At 40.7% G+C, this 11595-nt stretch overlaps 1 protein-coding gene across 2 annotated transcripts in view; it reads right to left on the minus strand.

Moving 5' to 3' along the window:
- NUCB2 (nucleobindin 2) overlaps positions 1-10655 on the minus strand; it is a 31418-nt gene extending 20763 nt beyond the window's left edge. For both annotated transcript variants that reach the window (XM_030482051.2, XM_030482053.2), the window contains exon 1: positions 10293-10655. The gene's annotated coding sequence lies outside the window, so the exon portion shown is untranslated. The remainder of the gene's footprint in view (positions 1-10292) is intronic.
- Positions 10656-11595: the final 940 nt, after the last annotated feature.

The following is an 11595-nucleotide window of genomic DNA, read 5'->3' on the forward strand; positions in this document are numbered from 1 at the left end:
GCTGCTTGGGTCGGGCTGGGTATCGGTCAGCGGGTGGTGAGCAATTGTATCCTCTCCCCTTGTTACTTCCCTTATCATTAGTGTTATTGGTGGTAGCAGTAGCGGGTTTGTATTATACCTTAGTTACTGGACTGTTCTTATCTCAACCCATGGGAGTTACATTCTTTCGATTCTCCTCCCCATCCCTCCGGGCGCAGGGAGGGGAAGAAAGATGGGGAGTGAGTGAGCTGCTGCGTGGTTCTGAGTTACCGGCTGGGCTTAAACCATGACAGTTCTTTTTGGTGCCCAACGTGGGGCACAAAGAGTTGAAATAACAAGTTATCCACATGCAGGACTTTGCTTTTGGCCTTGTTGATCTTCATGAGATTCATGTGGGCCCACTCCTCAAGTGTATCAAGGTCCCTCTGGATGGCATCCCTTCCCTCCAGTGTGTGAACTGCACCACAGTTTGGTGTCATCGGCAAACATGCTGAGGGTGCACTCAATACCACTTCTACAAACCAAATCACCACTGGATCTTCAGGCCCGGCTAGGTTACTAGGGCAGATCAACAATGCTGCTGGGAAGTCCTGACCTAGAGCAATCAGTTGAATCTGTATCTGTTAGTGGGATAGCTCATTTTATGTATTAATGGCATGGCTAATGTTAGTAAGTGTTGTGATTTAAGCCGAGCCGGTAACTCAGAACCATGCAGCCACTTGCTCACTCCTCCCCTTCTTCCTCCCTCCACTCCCACAGGGATGGGGAGGAGAATCGAAAAGAATGTAAATCCCATGGGTTGAGATAAGAGCAGTCCAGTAACTAAGGTATAATACAAAACTACTACTGCTACCACCAAGAATAATAATAATAAGGGAAATAACAAGGGGAGAGAATACAAATGCTCACCACACACCAACCGAGACCCAGCCCAACCCAAGCAGCGATCTGGGCCTTCCGAGTAACTCCCCCCAGTTTATATACTGGGCATGACGTGCTGTGGTATGGAATACCCCTTTGGCTAGTTTGGGTCAGGTGTCCTGTCTCTGCTCCCTCCCGGCTTCCCCTCCTCCCTGGCAGAGCATGAGACTGAGAAAGTCCTTGATCGGAGTAAACATTACTTAGCAACAACTAAAAACATCGGTGTTATCGGTGTTGTTACCAGACTGAAAGTCAAAAAACACAGCAGTGCACCAGCTACTAAGAAGGAGAAAAAAATGACTGCTACTGCTGAACCCAGGATAGTAAGTTCTTATATGTTATGAAGGACATCAGTTCTTTTAGCTGGCAGACACCATCACCCTACCGGTTGCCCAGAGAGATGGTAGATGCATCATGCCTGGAGACATTCAAGGCCAGGCTGGATGTGGTTCTGGGCAACCTGATCTAGTTGAAGATGTCCCTGCTCTTTGCCGGGGGGTTGGATAGATGACCTTTGAAGGTCCCTTCCAACCCAAACCATTCTATGATTGTAACTCAATTTTTTCTGCCTTGTACGAACAACATCACCTAATTTTGTCCTCCTTTTTTTCCCAAAAGTAGATTGCCATGTCTGGTGTTAGAGTCATTCTCTAAACACTGCTGCCTGGCATTTTGATATACCTGTCAGCAAACACAGCTAGATCACCATGTAAGCTTGAATACAATAAATGGAAAGCAGAAATAGCTTAACCTATACAGCAGGTTGGATAGAAATAGAAAATAGTGTTTCTGTAACAGACTACATATAACACTATAAGTTTGGCAAGCAGTTCCACAGATAACACGTTTCGTGAACCATCTCTGCTCATTTACCTCATTCAGCGACCCCGTAAGTTCTTGTATTGGAAGAGATGTAAACCATTTATTCGTAATTACCATTTCCATATTAAAGACCTCCAACAGTGATCATACACCACTCCTCACTCTTCTAGCTAAAGAGTGCTAGCTTACCTACCAATTCCTGTTATTGAAGCTTTTTTCAGAACTTTGATCATGCTTGTTAGTCTTCTATAAATCTTTGCTGCTCCTTTAATATCCAATTTGAAATAGAAGAACCTTGGGGGCCTAGGCTATGTTACAGATTTTATCAGAACATGGTTTCTTAACAAGAAACATTTATAAATTCTAGGTAGGACTGATAATATTTGCAAGGTGATGGTTCATGTCCAAAGCAGATTGAGATATAGTTGTGAGGAAGCCACTGTTCTTTCCTTTTCACATGAAGAAACAGGGAAGAAAGTGAAAGTAAGGCAAGCACTTAATTCAGTACCTGTCAACTAAGTGTATTTAAGAAATAAATAGGAGAGAACTAAACCTCAAAATCTACTTTGAAAGACTCTGAATGAACAGCTGGGACAATAACTTCTCTAAACACCAAGCATCACAGTCAAAAAAATTTACACGTGAAACAAAAATCCACCTTGCTGAAATTCTTGCAGAGTGTGAATGGGGCAGTCTAGTAAATTGGTATGTGAAAAGTCATAAGTATGCAGGAAGTCTAGGCAATGACTATGAAACAAAACTAATAAAATCCAAAAGACTTATAAAGTATACGAGTATAATAACTGTACTCTCAGTATTTCTAGAAATATTTTTTAAAAGATTATGTATGTTTGAAGTTTTCATTTGAAGAAACGGTAGCTTCTGATAATGCTAAAAACTTGGCCCCTGATAAATGGGTATTTTTCTGACCAAGATATTTTCATATATATAAAATTATAGTAATAAAAGTAACCTAATATTATCATAAGCCACTGTAATTATGTATGGTATGTAAACAGTGCTTTTAAAAATCATACGTGGCTATTATTTGAGCATGCTCATTTCATGCAAGACAAACAGGTGATGTGCTGAGGTGAACCATGGCAGAGAAGCCAGAAACTCGAGTGCTAGCCATAGCTATGGCATTGATTCATTCTTTGCCTATGGCAAGTACTAAATCCAACACTTTCAACAATGACACCTGGTCTTTGATCCATTTTACAGACATAATCTTTTTAAAGCTGCTGACCTACATCTTCTAGTAATGTGAATAATTATGAACATAGGCATTGTCAGTTTAGGCCAAAGGGGGGCTCAGCATGTTTCAGGCTTTTTCCCTTGCTACTCAGGAAAACTGATACATAAGATGTTCACGCTGAACTGAAACAACTGAGATATAAGCAACCAAGTTGGTGTGCCAAATCTCAGATGAGGGAGCACTAATCTCCAGCAGATTTGGGGTGGGCAACTGGAGCTACATCATCTTAAACTACCTCTGCAGTAGTGAGCAGAGCTTATTCATCAAAAGCCCTAATCAAAACTAAGTGCTATTGGATCTGCTAACTTTCTGTGTGATTTGTGCTCATGGGCAATTTGGGTTCCCTTGGAAATACCATCCTTTGTCTGTCATGCACTGTCATATATAATAGGAAAGACTGGATGATATCACAATATGTTCTTCACATCTATAAGCTGCTCTGAAAAGAAGGCCATCTACTACCCATCAGGCAGTTTTGTTTCAGGTTGTGCATAGGCCATATTTATTGTAGCCCTTTAGATAAAACAGACAAAAAAATCCACAAGTATCAGGAAGAATTAAAAAGCAGAGGAGACCAAAATGGATAAGCAAAAAATACCTCTATCATTGCAGCTGACTTTGCAGACTACTATGCTTAACACAAGATTTCCCATAGTATTTTGATGAACCCAAGTGTTTACACAACCTGTGCTGTAACAAGTAAATTGGAAATATATTTATTAAAATGAAAAATAATTACCTAGTGAAGACAGAATTACTGTATTTAGGTAGCTATTAGTCCAAGGCTATGAATCAGAATTCCCACAATAAAACCAGGTAATCAAGACATGCATCAGCCTTTAGAAGGGGACAGTCACAACCGAGTCACTGAGCACATTCTACTTTGACATGTATTAGAAGAGAAACAAGGCCCATTGCAAATTCTAGCATTAATCAGCTGCAAGAAAAAACTCAGCCTGATTCTCAAATTCACCAACTAGAGGAAAAAGTGACAAGAGGCAGGATGAAAGTAAAACTGCGGTTCCAGGTTTTGGTCCACTGAACACTTTACCATTAAGAGTTCATTCCACTCTCAGCCTGTTACCAGCTACCTTCAAGAGTTCCTGACTTTTGAGAAACCCATTCCTGGATGCCCAGCCCTACCCAGGCATTTTAGGGTGAGTCTATGTGTCTATCCTAGGATGTTGTTTCGAAAATGAGACGCAATGTCAATTTGATTATTGTCATCAGTGGTACATAATGCACGGTGTGCATCCTTGTATCCTGCCATGGGTGCATCACTTGAGCCTATTATTACTACTATTACTATTCTTCCTACTGCTATATAGCTTAATAGAAACATAAATTGTTATGGATCTGCCCAGCTGAGTAACCACTTTCTGAAAGACACATAGAGAGAGCTAATGTACAACTGTTATCTCAAAATTAAGTCATTTTAGTCAAAGATATGTAAGCCAGCTAGATGAAAAGGTAGCACAACTCTAATCGGCTTCTTACAGAAAACAATCTCATCTTTCCTAGAGGGATAAACAAACATTTCTACTTGTAATACATAAAGAGAACTAACCAAAAATGTAGTGCACTAGGACAAATACTGTAGTTTATAAACAAAGCCAGTACCCTAAGCTTTCAGGGAAAACAAAAAATAAAAACCTGATATAAAGTATTTTAAAAAACAGAGTGAAAGCCCAAAGAATGAAACAGTCAGCAGAAAACAGAGCCACCAATGTACTTGCATGAACAGAAAAATACAATTGGAAAATAAAATAAGCCGGCTGTCTGCCAGCAACCTTGATCTTAATCCCACTAAAATTAACCACAAATTCCTATCAACTTCAGTGTAACAGGATTGGACATTTGAATTAGAAAGCTATGGGCTTTGCAAGGTAAGTACAAAATACAGCTTCTAAAGTTTGTTCTAGCAACATTAACACAATCAGTTAAACACAGAATTAGCACACTTACACAACTGCCAGGTGTTTATAATATAAACCTGAAAAGTTACTTTTCATAAACTTAACACCCATTGCTCAGAAAACACCAGAATTCTGGTACTCATGTCTCCATCACCCCTAGCAAAGCACAGGTGTCTTTAAAGAAGTAACAATGTCAAACTTTCTAAAACAGACAGGCAAAAACATATAGTGATATTAGTGCATAGTGTGTAGTGTCTGCACATGTAGAATCTTAGTGGATGATTATGAAGCAAAATAGCACAGTACTGTAAATGTCATACTGCCTGTTTGCACTTGCAAGCCCATGTGTACCATGATGGGCAATGTAAACCTAAATCCAGACTTACAGAATACACAAATAAGCCTACCTGTTCATAAAATCTCACACATAATTAAACCTGTGTAAGATACAGTGCAGACATGCAGGATGATAGCAATACTCTCTATAGTCATGATCGTACTGTGACTTCCTATTTTAATGTTGTACATTGGAGAAGTTAACAATCTTCGTATACAGTGCTGAATTAAAACAAACAGAAAAGAGACAGACTGTATCTACTAATATTCACCTTTCTAAGAATATTCTATTCCCAGCACTAGAATGAGAACATCACAAATACTATATCTTAACAATGCAAAGTACTCCTTCAGCAGTTTAAGCTAGCCATCTAGCATCTTGAACCTGTTTTCACCTCTGAAACTGATATACCTATCCATATATCACAGTTTAAGTAGAGAATGTTTAATACATTCTATTTCTTTGAAAATTATTTGCAAAGATATAAATTTATTAGCTTACAAAACATAAAAAAAAAATACATTAAATGTTTGAAATCAGACAGAAACAGATTATTCTTCTGCCATATTTTCTGTTTGGAAACACCTGAAATACCTGTGTTAATTCCTCCCTGTTCTTTCAAGAGGACCTGCTGCACAGACACTGTAAGCTATCATACCTTAACCAATGATGAAAGTCAATGAATCTATAGTTTATGCATCTTCTTCATAACGTTAGTCCAATGAGTTAATCTGGTATTAGCATGGTTAAATGTGGCAACAATTTTGAGAAGCAAGTGCAAAACCCTGTTTCAGCTCAAGCTGCTAAAGTAAACCTCTATCTTGTTGTAGTGAAGATGTTTTTTCACTAGGTCACTAGTCTTGTAGATATGGATTTCTCATTGAAGACATGAGCAGCAAATGACACAAAAAGGGAAATGGCTACAATCTGCAATAGTTTACGATTTATCTTTCAAAATACAGAAATGCCTGTATACTTTTCTTCCTAAATAAGAATTCATCCTTTTAAAAGTTAATATGTAAGCATAATAATTTCTCCCTCTCTCTTCTTTCAGTAAATGTCCCACCCACACAAGCAGCAACAGTTTCCCTTTCATTATCCTTGAAGCATTTTTTTCTCTTGTGTCAAAATTGCCCATTTTTTCTAGCCAATATCTAACAGTTTTCAACCTGGACATGCTGTCCTAATCTTTTTTAGGGTACATCCCAGTCAGTCCTCTGCACCAGGAGACATTTCTTATTTTTTCAAGAAGCATTTTAATAATGTACATAAATATAGGTTTATATAAAACAGTAGTATTCAAGCACATAAAGCCAGCAGAATCCTTTCTTCTCATCCTCTTCACTTGGCTTACATTATTTTCTTTGACTTGGATTGTTACATTTTTCTCATTGCACTTTATCTGCTTCTTTCTTTTTACAGTTAGAAGTTGGCTGGTAGAACAGATTCTTCTTTCAGCTTCTCAGAAAAGACAGCATGCCTCAACTGCGTGTAGTACAACGTTTGCTGACAGACCCTTTAAAAAAAAATACACTTCAGCTGTTTTATTAAATGAGTCATACAAATGCTGGGGGATAATATATAGTAACACAAACTGAATGCTCAAGTGAGAAAGGAGCAAATAGTACCTACGATGCAATTCTATGTCCAGAAATAAAGACGGCATAAAAGCAAAATGAACGGCTGCTGCTGCATATGCTTAGCTCTGTCATAAGTGAAGTTTGAAAAGAAAATGGTCTTTTCTTCTTGTTGCAATGTTAATGGTTCATGATTTAAAAACGTGTGCATACTCACAAATACACATACACATTTGTAATACTACCTGCCTCCAAGAAACTTCCCTATCATTTCAGAAAAATAAGTATAGGTGTCTACAAAGCTATCTTACTAACTGAAGAATGTTGAAATATTAGTTTTGGTTTTAAAAGGGATTTACATGATTTTATCAATTCTTTCCAATAAAGTTGGCAAAAAAAGAATAAAAATTTAGGATGCCAATACTCAAACAAAAACTTGTATTGAATTCAATGCATACTTGATAAAATGCTTATCAACTTCAAACGCAAATTTAAAAGAAAAAATATACCACTACAAACATATCTTCCTGTACTATAAGTTCAGTTTCCATACAGAACAAAATACAACAGCACACCTGGAATCTCACAAATTCATTCGTATAAATACGAACAGCAATTGTAACAGTGCTGGCATAAAAAGCAACCTTGTTTCAAATATGCTACTACATGCAACCAAAGTATTTGCTGAAACCCTAATCTCAAGAAGTATTTCAATTATTCTACTACTATGTATTTTGTTCTAGTCAACAACAAACAATGATGCTAAAGTAAATCTTGAATGCCCACAGGACTTTAAGGGACTTTTTTTCCCCTCTGGAAAGAAAATACAAAATAGCTAACAAGAATAAATCTAGATCTAATGATACGGAGCCTGACTTAAAAATATTCAGGTTTTTAATGATAGCTGCCTAATGAGATTTATTTCTATGATTTGCTACTTCCCATTGATTTCTACTTGCTTAGGAATCCAAATATGCATAAGCATCCCACACCTGTTTTATAAAGAATATAAAGCATGAGAAATGTAATCACGAAAAGGGTTTATATATTTCCTGAATTACTTGTGATGAAGAATCATATTTACAACTGAATATGATTAAAACAGCTCTAATAAAATGGAATTCCTTCATTCTTCCAACTGTCAAATGATGCATAGTACATAAGAGCAAAACCTGTTCAAATTAACATGAATTTTGCCTCTGATTTAATTAGACATGTTTTAAATATCTGGCCATGCTTTTAGCTACTTATAAGTATATCCCTATCTAGAAGGCTTGTGTCTACTGTGTATCTAACGGGAACTTCAGAGAGATCTCTTCTGCTTACTGAGCAATCAAAAAGACAAGCGCATGATACCTCATTAGATAAACACCTTTGTTGCACGAGTTCCAATCAAAGCAACACTGATATTGGCTTTTAACTTAACAGTAAAGGATTTTATCTTTCTTTTGTAAAGCATATTTATTTAGTTAGTATATCGCTGTAAGTATGAGTCAATATTTCCAACCTCTAACATTTGAGCCAATATAATAGTATTTTACATTTTTTATTGTCTCAGAAAACTAATGCTCTCTCCTTTCACGATTACAATTTCAGTTTTATATGTATCACTTGGGGACTGCTTTTGACAGAAAACCTTTAACTTGGCTTATATGAACTGAAAGCTTATGTTCAGCAGTACTACCATTACTACACAGATAAGTAGTGGAAACTTCTCCTTAGCCTTACTAAAACATAATTATTCTTTTTGTTGTTGCTTAGTTTTTAGTTTCTTGACAGGGTTTTCTGAATATAATTTCAGATACCAAATAATGGTATCCTAAGCTGTATTATAGCATCAAGTCACAAACAAATTTACATCAGGTGCATACATTAGATGCCTTTGCATCCAATAGATAATAGAAGTTTTAAGCATATCCAATGGGCAATATTAATTTATAATTTTATTTTGCCCTCTTTTTTGTTTAGGTTAATTATCTTGGTTAGAAGTAAATGAGATAAACATTGCTCTACTACCACATAATTTGTTTAAGGATAGACATTACTTTTTTAAATAGAATTATCTTTCTTATCCTAAAATAAAATGCTGACACCATCCAAAAGATTACAGTAGTGAGTAAAAAGGAAAATCCATAACCATAGTTAAGATGTACTGTATGTAATTAGATTAATAATTTGCAGCTCATAGTGAATGTTGCATTGTGACTGCGCAAGATCACTGTGTAGCAAATGACAGTGACAGATAAAAGTGGATCTTAAGTGCTTGCAGAAATGGGAGCTTCTCCCATAAAACTTTCGTGAGTCTTAAGCAGAGGCCCACAGAAGCTACAATAAAACTTGGTTTCATACAATTTTTGAGTGGCTTTTCACCTCCTATCCAGTCTTTAGAATGCTGCTCTGTTCAACTAAAAGGGACAGTCACCTCAGAATTCAGGACAGAACTGGACCAATACTGAGTCAACTACAGACTTTTCTTTAGAGCAGGAGAAAACAAGATGACAAAGCAAACCTCCACATTGAACTAGATACCATAGTGTACTGGTGCTTTATGGTTGTTACTGTGATGGTCTAATTTTAAAAATGCTGCACATTATTTCTTCACAGCAAGAATTTACAAGTCCAACAACAGAGGCTTTTTCTCCTATACTTACTAAAAAGTGTTGCCAAACGAGAACACTTTTGAAAACCATAGCCATGTTCATTTCAGTTAAAAAAAGTTACCTCTCTACAACGATATCTCAACCTTTTCCTCTTTTGGAATATTTTCTGAGTACAGCGGCTATCCTGACATTATTTTACCTAGCTCCTCCAGTGGTACTATAGCAAGCATTATGCTGAAAAGCTATATACCCTTTCTAGTGAAACCAGTCTAGTCTCCTGGACAAAACAGCCGAACTTTTTCCTGCGGTTGTGCAATTACCAGCCAATCAAGATTCTGCTGCAGCTGCCAGGTACGCATTAATTTCTGCCTTCGGTGCTCCAAAGCTAACCGCTTGCGCGCCCATCAGAGGGGCTGCTGAAGTGTTACTTCCTGGAAAGCCATTGATCTGGCGGGCGGCACCCGAGCGTCAAGGCCGGAGGGAGGGAGGGAGGGAAAAAGGCAGGGAAACCTGGAGAGCCTCCTTCCTGGCGGGGGCAGGACGCTCCCAGCCCAACTCCAGCTGCCCCCTCTCCCGCCACCTCCACTCCACACACCACAGGGAGCCCCCGGGCCCGCTGAGCTGCTCTCGCCCGCTCCCTCACCCCCACCCCACCGCGTTACCGTTATTTCGTGTTTTCAAACCTGACAGGAGAGAGGACGGTTAAACCCCGCGAGGCACAGCGCGTCCCACCCCCCCACACCTCGCGCCGGTCAACTGCTCCCCCTGACAGGACCTGCCCCGCCGCGAGGCCTCCGCCCCGCGCCGCGCCCGCGGGGCGCCTCTCACCGCCCCCTCCGCCACCGACGGGGGGTACCGCCGCCTCGGGACGGGTGCATCTACCTTAAGGTCCCCCTGCGGCGGGAGAGGAGCCGCTGCTTCTTAAGGACGAAGTGTCTCCTGTGAGCAGGGATGAAAACGAACGTCCCCCGAGCGTCCTCCTGGGGATCCGCGGGGCTCGGCGGCCCGGCGTGGCGCGGTACGGCACGATACGGTACGGTTCGGCACGATACCGTACAGTACGACAGCCCCGCGGCACTCCGGCGGCCCCGGCTCCCGTTGCCATAGGGACAAGTCCCGCCCTTCGGAGCGTGTGGATTGGCCGGGCCAGACCCCCGTACGGGCGTCGCGGAGAGCTCTGATTGGGCAGCGCCGGACGCCGAGGCGAGATTGCGCGAGAGGCCGCGCCGCCGCCACGGCCGCCTGCGCCGAGAAGGTACGTGGCGGTCGCCGCGGGGGCGGGCCCCGGCCGCGCGCCTCTGGCGTCACGGGGGAGGTGGGGACGCGGGCGCGCAGCTGGGCCGCACTGGGAGGCGGCTGCTGGCGCACCCCGGCGAGCTGAGCCCCGGCACCCGCTCTCCCGTCTGCACGAGCCTGGCCTGCGTGTGGCGCGGCCGCCGCGCGGCCGCTGTGTAACGCGCGCTCCGGTTAGCGGCCGTTGGTCCGGAGGGGAGCCGCGGCCTGTGGTTGCCGCGGAGGGATGCGGCGGGCTGCGGCTGGGGCGCAGTGCTGTCTGTAAACAGCCCCCGCCTCACGCACACAGACATCCCCTGCTTTTTTCAGGCATCCTTCTCCAGGACTGATCCTGCTTCTTTTCCACTCATTTGAGCCTTACTGAGTTCAGTAGAAACAAAGGAGAGAAAAAAAGGGGGGAGGGGGAAAATATCTTGACCTTTATGTAGATTAAACAGTTTAGGAAACTATTTTCAACCTGTGCATTTGTTCATGCTTGGGGTTTGAATTGTGGGTTTCCAGACCCATCTTGTTCCAAAGTGCGGTACCTGTGTTTTTGGACTAAGATCTTCTGTGTGTTTTGGGCTTTTACTGAAAGTGCTCAGTAATTATTCAGAAGTTTATTGGGTAGGTAAACACTACCTGTAATAGTAAATACACTACAGTTCCTAGAAAAATAACTATTTCTGGAATAAACAGAGCTTCCAGTTGTAATCTGTTAACATGTTTCAATACTGTGAGCCTGTTGTATTTAAACAAAAATGTATTGACACAAATTCTTGAAAAACTTGTATTGTGCATTGTATTTCTGTTACTCTGATTTACAAGATAAGTAGCTACAAGTTAGCCTTAATAAACTGTTGCAATAGTTTATACAAATGAGAGGCAAAATAATTTATTGAGGGATTTGCCC

This window comes from Strigops habroptila, chromosome 4, assembly GCF_004027225.2.
Source record: "Strigops habroptila isolate Jane chromosome 4, bStrHab1.2.pri, whole genome shotgun sequence".
Lineage (NCBI taxonomy): Eukaryota > Metazoa > Chordata > Aves > Psittaciformes > Psittacidae > Strigops > Strigops habroptila.